Source organism: Python bivittatus, unplaced genomic scaffold, assembly GCF_059951505.1.
Source record: "Python bivittatus isolate LINGU-HERP-01145 unplaced genomic scaffold, Pbiv_v1 ctg000480_np1212, whole genome shotgun sequence".
Lineage (NCBI taxonomy): Eukaryota > Metazoa > Chordata > Lepidosauria > Squamata > Pythonidae > Python > Python bivittatus.
In genome coordinates, this window is record NW_028277075.1 from 95,843,443 (window position 1) to 95,851,518 (window position 8,076).

Sequence of the window (8,076 nt, forward strand, 5' to 3'; positions counted from 1 at the left end):
CATTCTTCAATTTAAGCCTAAATTTTGCAGTAAGAAGCTCATGATCTGAGCCACAGTCAGCTCCTGGTCTTGTTTTTGCTGTCTGTATAGAGCTTCTCCATCTTTGGTGCAAAGTATGTAATCAATCTGGTTTCGGTATTGGCCATCTGGTGATGTCCATGTGTAGAGTCGTCTCTTGTGTTGTTGGAAAAGAGTGTTTGCTATGACTAGCTTCTCTTGACAGAACTCTATTAGCCTTTGCCCTGCTTCATTTTGTACTCCAAGGCCAAACTTGCCTGTTATTCCGATTACTCCTTGACTTCCTACTTTAGCATTCCAATCCCCTATGATGAAAAGGACATCTTTTTTTGGTGCTAGTTCTAGAAGGTGTTGTAGGTCTTCATAGAAGCGGTCAACTTCAGCTTCTTCAGCATCAGTGGTTGGGGCATAGACTTGGATGACTGTGATATTGAATGGTTTGCCTTGGATACGCACTGAGATCATTCTGTCGTTTTTGAGGTTGTCCCCCATTACTGCCTTTCCCACTTTCTTATTGACTATAAGTGCAACTCCATTTCTTCTAAGGGTTTCTTGCCCACAGTAGTAGATATAATGGTCACCCGAATTAAATTCACCCATTCCCGTCCATTTCAGTTCGCTGATTCCCAACATGTCGATGTTCAATCTTGTCATCTCATGTTTGACCACATCCAGCTTGCCTTGGTTCATAGATCTTACATTCCAGGTACCTATACAATATTGTTCTTTACAGCATCGGACCTTCTTTTCGCTTCCAGATACATCCACAGCTGAACGTCCTTTCGGCTTTGGCCCAGCCGCTTCACTCTTTCTGGAGCTACTCGGAATTGCCCTCCGCTCTTCCCCAGTAGCATATTGGACACCTTCCGACCTGAGGGGCTCATCTTCCGGCGTCATATCTTTTAGCCTTTTACCATTGTCCATGGGGTTTTCTTGGCAAGGATACTGGAGTGGGTTGCCATTTCCTTCTCCAGTGGACCACATTTTGTCAGAACTCTCTGTCATGACCTGTCCGTCTTGGGTGGCCCTGCACGGTATAGCTCATGGCTTCACTGAGTTACGCAAGCCCCTTCGCCACGACAAGGCAGTGATCCATGAAGGGGATAGTGTGTATATAATAACATATATTCCAGAGACACAGGGCATAATTCAAATGAAAATAGGGATGGATGGATGGATGGATGGATGGATGGATGGATGGATGGATGGATAGATAGATAGATAGATAGATAGATAGATAGATAGATAGATGATAGATAGATAGATAGATAGATAGATAGATAGATAGATAGATAGATAGACAGACTCCAGCATTATCAGCCTTCTGGGTAGGTATATGGGCATGACTCCACTTAGTGTGTTTTTAGGTATTTTATCTTTTTGCATTGTTATATATTTTGCATTTTATTCCTTGCTGTAAGCTGCCATGAGTATGTTTAAATTGTGGTGGGATAATAAATAAATAGATTTCAGAGAGTTTTTGCATTATTTGACCCAAGGAAAAGAACAAAGACATAGTGGTAATGTAAACTTTCTGAAACTAATCCTCTGGCTCCATTCATCAGTTGAATGAGAAACTGAAAATCCAATATATATGCCACCTGGAAGTCCATAATGGGAGAAAAATATAAATTTAAGAAAATTTAGAAATGCATTTACCTAATGAAAAATGATATGAACTTCCTTCTCCTTTGTGAACATAAATGCAATATATGTATTACAATAGGTACTAGGGCCATGCAAAGTTTTTAAGGGTGCTTGACAGCTACAGTCACATCACTCCACTGAAGCAGGTTTATGAATCAAGGGAAATAGACATTTTAATACTATCAGGTTGCTGACAGATTTTCTACTGCTTTGGGGGTTTTCACAAAGAATATAGAAAGTTGCATTTCACTTTCATACATGGATAAGCTGAAGAGGGGGTGTTGACTGTTGTGATGACTTCTCTGACATTGAAACAAGTAGCCAGACAATCAGCTTTATCATGTCAATGTATTCTGTGCCTATCAGAGCAATTTTAGGGTGCAAGGCTTGTATGATAATGGGCTTCACTTATTTTCTCAGCTCTCAATATCTTTAATGTGTCCAGCCACAAACCTTAACTTAGCTCTCTCTAGAACTAATGGAATGTGTGCTGGTCCTGCTGATGCAACTTTTAGTACTCTGGATATGGGATTAAGGCTGATCAATGCAGTATGCCCTTAAAGTCTGCAAGACTGGGCATTTACAAGCTTTACTGATTTTAAGAATAGTGTGTGTGCAAGGCTACAAACGTTGCTCTTTCTGTGGTATGAGCTTTTTGGTGGCCTTCCCATCTTGGTGGCACTGTGTTTCACTATGCCAGCCTGCTTCTGTTGCCTCTGCCAACTAACTTACTGCCAATCAGACACAGGCCTCACACAACCAAGCTTTGCACAGAAAAGACCAAGTCTACTAATGTGCTCTGTCCCACCTGGCATCCCAATAAAGCTGATTACGAGAGTTGGCACCCTTGAAAACTAAGGAGAAGAGTAAGAATTCGCTTTTCTATATTGCAAAATTTTTATTTTTCACTTAGAGCAGAACATTTTCTGATTTGGTTCAATCAATACAACAGGGTTTTTCCTGGAAAATTTGGAGGCTACTGTGCTGTCTTCTTATTTCAACTATCTTTGCCTTAAAGGAGATGCAGGGAGAATAATTAAAAAAGTATTGCAGTGAAACTCTTCAAGAGATCTGATTGAGACTTGATAAGATTAATATCCTTTACAGCATCTACCATCCATGGTACAGCCATCTCATTCTGCCAAAAAACAAAATGGCTATAGACATTGTGATGTAAACCTCTTATAGCCTATGGATTCAATTCAATTTTTTTTTATTGAATCTCAAATCATGAAGTGGCTTGCCTGGGATTCTCGAAGCACAAACTGAAATTACATCATGTTTTCTTCAACTCTCATATCTCCAAGTCAAATCAAATCAAGGCTGATTCACACCAGTTGAATGTGTATTGTACATCAGAGCTAACTTTAGGTTCCTTTATTGACTGAAGTATTATTCAAAATCCAACCCAGAAGGCAACAGCAAATATATTGTTACCAAGAAAACTGTATGGACATAGCTAAAACATTCAGACAAGATGATGAACCTGCAGGTTGAAAGGCTCTTTTGTAATTCAACAGCATCTGCAAACCACAACACTCAGAAACAATACATACTAGATAATGTAATCACACAAATGTGCAATTACGTACTTGTGTCAGGATGTCTGACACAAATATGTAAACTCCAGGATGTGTGTGATTACTTCCTCACATAAAGGAATTTGTTCTCCTCCCCATAGACACCCTCCTCATTTGTTCTCCTCCCCATAGACACCCATATTCTACTGGAAAAGAACATCAAACTTTCACAAGTAGTTCTGGTGATGATGTGGCTAGACCAAAGCTATAAAAAGAATTCTGCTCACTCATGGTGATATTACTGAAAGAAGAGTTCCTTGGTTTTCAGGGATACAGACAATTGGAACATGGTTCATATGAAGATATCTGACTTTTTTAAAAACGGTAAACCATGAGCAAATTTGAAGGGGAACACAAATCTGGATCACTGGTCCATGAGGGGAGGAGGCCATGTAGAAGATAAGGCCAGAAGGAGCAGACAGGTAGTCGCTATGCAGAGCCAGGCCTAAGTCAGCAGTAGCAACAGAACTGGGACTGGTGTCAGCAGATGTGTGAGCAGAATAAAGTGTGAGATAGTAGGAAAACCCCTGAGATAGCAGACATGTGAAAGAAGGAGGAGGCTTCACAGGTACCAGTGCCAGGAAGAAGGAGGCAAGCAATCACGCTGCAGAGGCAGTTTCAACGACACTAGCAGAAATGAGCCCTGAGAACAGAGAGGGCAGAGAACAGCAGGGCAAGAAGACCCTTGAATCTGGTCTTGCAGAAGAGAGTGAAGGAGCCACCAAGTTTCTTGCCTGGTTCTAATTCCCCACCAGCCTTTGGGAGCCTTTTTCCATAGGCTGCTCTCTCCCAGCTGAACACTGATAGAAATCTGGCAGTCAGAGGGGAGAAAAGAGGAAAAGATCCAAGTTCAAGTATCATGAAGTTCAAGGAAAAATGAGCGGTGATGGGTTGATGCATGAGCAGCTTCTCAGGGAGCCCTTAACCCAAGGTTTTGGCTTTAAAAACAGAAACGTGAATTCTAAAATGAAACAGCAATCAAATACTGAAAAACATCCCATGGTGAAGCAGGTTTCTACTAGTAATACGAACTGCAAATCACACCATATCCTTAAGAAGATACAGCCATCTATTACAGGTTGTCTTACGGGCAGGGCAAATGAGCAGGGTAAGTCTTCAATCAAGAAATTTTGGAGTGATCAGCTTATCTCAAAAGTATCCAAACCTGAGGCTGATGATAAAATGGAATGCAGAAATATAAGAGGAGCAATCCAGCCTTCCGATCTTATAGCAAAAGGTAATCCTTCATTCCAGTATTAGAAGGAACTAGCTGAGGAGAGGATGAAAGCCCTGTATGTTGCAAGAAAATGAAAAGTTGCATCAAGAAATCAAATTAAAAGATAGTGAAATTGCTCGTCTAAAAGAAGAAAATGAAGAACTGGCAGAACAAGCTGGTCATGTACATTATATGGCAAATATGATAGAGCAAATAACTGGACAAGTATCAGAAAGCCTAGATATTTTGAAAAATTTAGATCTGGAAGAAATTGCATATGAAGAAAACGATTCTGCTAAGGAGGATTTAGATGGTGAATCTGAAGAAGAATATTCAAAATTCTCCAATAGTTCTACAGAGAATGTTGCAGATATGCTTATAAATTGAGAAAACAACCTCTGAAAGTATTGGGCCTCTAAAGCGGGGGGGGGGGCGCAGGGGAGTCAGGAAATCTTCTGAAAACTACAGATTTATCTAATATTTGGAGGGTGGGATTGCACTACTAATGTGTAGCAGAGTGAGTAACAGTCTTCCCAGAAGTATTAGACTGTATACAGTCACTTGATTAATTGGAAATACGATGTATTTCAGCTTGTAAATAATTTTTATTCATGTACTATGAGATACGTAATTACCAGATAAACTTACCCACACAATTAAAAACAAATGATATTCAAAGAAAAATGGTGGATTAAATCCTTGGGCACTAGGAAAGATGTATGACAACTGAACACAATCATCTAACACCAAGTCAGAAATGAGGAAGAAAGATATCTTGATCAAGAATGTCAACAAATAGAGGAAAATAACAAGAAAAGAATGAGCAGTGTTTTTCAGAAAATTGGAGAAATCACAAGAAAATTTAAAATTTACAACTAAGGTAGGAATACTTAGAGCAATCATGGAAGAGATGAAAGGTTAAAGGGAGATGAGGTTAAGAAAGATGGAAAGTCTGCACTGAAACGCTTCACTAATTATATTACAGAATGAGAGAAACATTTGCAGAGAGAGAATATAGTCAGGAACCAAGTCCACTAGAAAGTAATACAAAAGAGGCTTGTTAAACCCTTGAAGAACTCCGTGCTATGGGTTAAAGAAGAAATGAAGAGAAATAAAATCCTACAATGTGTGTGTGTGTTTTATTCTATGGTTTTTATATTTATAAGGTGCACTGAGGATGGCATTTAATTTCATTCTACGAGGTACAATGACAATAAAGTTTACAAGCAAAAATATTTGAATGAACTAAAGGTTAAGACTGTTAGAAGTAAAAAGAAGGAATATGAAGTTGGTTTATTTGATCAAGGTTAAAATAAGATATGTTATAACTTCTGGCTACCATTTTTGGACTTTCTGCTGACATCAGGACTGAAAAGATATTTTATGGATTTGTTTATAGATAAGAGATGGGATATGGGATGAAGAGATAAATGTGACTTTAGAGAAGGTAAAGAGTTACTAAATTTGTTTGCATTGTTGTGATAAAGGTTGGAAATCACTTCTTAATAGATTTCATTTCTCTTCCTTTATTATATTCTTACTTTTTTCTTTTTTCTTTTTCTCTTTTTCTTTCTTTTTCCTTGCACTTTTTACTCCTCCACTCTATTTTCTTTCTTTCTTTAAGTTTAGTTTGTATTAGATTTTACTATTATAATCAAAGTCCTTAATAAAATTATATACAAACAAGGAACCAAGTCCACCAGACAGTGATGTATGAAAAGCAGAACACCAGCTGGCAAATAGGAAAGTATCAGGCACAGATGAAATACCTACTAACCTATTTAAAGATGCAGGAGGAGAGGCAGTTAAAGTGCTAACAGCTCTTTGTCAACAAATATGTGGCCTAGAGGATACAAAGATCAGTGTTTATAGCTACACCTATGAAGAAGGGAGAAGCAAGGGAATGTACAAGCTATTGTCCTAATTCCATACAGAATCTGTTTTGTTTAAGATCTTCCAAATAAGGACATACATGGAAAGAGAAATGCCAAATGAACACATATGTTTCAGAAAAGGCAGATAGAACGTGAAATCAGATAGCTACCATAAGAAGCATGAGCAAGGAGTTGGCATTTGCTTTACTGCTTATAGCAATGCATGGAATATATTAAGGCAACTGGATGTGCCAGAACAGCAAATTATACTTCTGAGGAAACTTTCCTATGAAAAAGAAGCGTCTGTAAAACTAAACATGGAGAAACAGAATGGCTCAGAGTAGGAGTGAGACTAGGATGCATATGAACCTTGTATCTGTTTAACATACAGAAATTTAACTGCCCAGAATCACTGGCAGTTGGGCGGCATGTACATTTAATAAATAAATAAAATAAATAAAATTTGTTATAAGAATGGCAGGACTGGCAGAGGTGACAACTGCAATAAAAATAGGAGACCACAACACTAGCAACTTGAGATATGCAGATGACACCACTTTTTTAGCTCAAAGGTCTAAAAAGGTTCATGATGAACATAAACATAAGAAGTGCAAATTTGTATTTATCTTAAATATTAAGAAGACAAAGGTAACGTTAACCTGCACACTTAATGAACTTGCAACTGACAGTGAAAATCTAAAGGTGAGAGATATTTTTGTTTTCTTAGACGCAAGAATAGATAAAGTTGGACAAAGCACTGGAGGGATAAAGAGATTAATCCTAGGAAGAACGCAATGACAACTTTAGACAAGATTACAAAAAATAAAGATAACTCTATGATAGCAAAGTTCAGCATAGTTCAAACAATGGCATTTCCAGTGGTAATGTACATCTGTGAAAGCTGGATATTAAGAAAGTATGCAGAAGAGAAGATGAATGCCTATGAATTATGGCTCTGAAGAGTTATTAAGGGTTCTGTGGATTACAAGAGGACTCAGTGAATCATAGACCAAATAAATATAGACTGTTTCCTTGAGGTGATATCAGCAAACAGTAACCCATATTCTTTGAGCATGAGATGCAAGCAGATGATGAGCGAGAACAAAATGACTGTGTTGACAAAGTTGAGGGAAGTAGAAGATGGAGAAGATAAGGTGGACAGATGGTACCAGAGAGATTATAGGACCATCCTTGGAACTGAAACAGGTTATAGCTAGAGACAAGTCAAGATAGCAAGTTTTTGTGCATTCAGTCATTGTGCTCATGTCAGCAGCACATGTCTGTTCATCAGGAGTCAAGTCCAACTCAATGACATCTACACTAATTAATTACCTGCCAACATATTGGGAAGAGGGTCTCCTCATGTCACACATACTCTTTGGAGCTTGCTACTTAAGAATTCTTCATAACTAAATGAAGTTAACAGAGGACTCCTATACCAATGTTGGGGCAGGGAAAGATATTGTCAGCAATAGATGGGAATAAATAAAGATCAGCTGTAGAACTCCAAAGCTGTGGCCTATGAGGCCTTCAGAAAGCTCAGATACAAGGCTCTTCCTACATGACTGTCTACTCAAGCCCACCCAGCCCCCTTTTGGTCTTTTCTGGGTTTCAGATCTGCCAACAACTGGCCATGGAGACTGGTAGGAAGACAAGTTGGAGAATCCAAGTTAGAGTACCTTCTCTGATGCTGGTCTCAACAGCCAAAGGAAAGCCATTGATTGTGCAGAAACTGGTATCC

At 38.7% G+C, this 8,076-nt stretch overlaps 1 pseudogene; it reads left to right on the plus strand.

Annotated features, from left to right (window-relative positions):
• The first annotated feature begins 4,190 nt into the window (after nt 1-4,190).
• On the plus strand, nt 4,191-4,848 carry LOC112542964 (geminin-like; annotated as a pseudogene).
• The last annotated feature ends 3,228 nt before the right edge of the window (nt 4,849-8,076 follow it).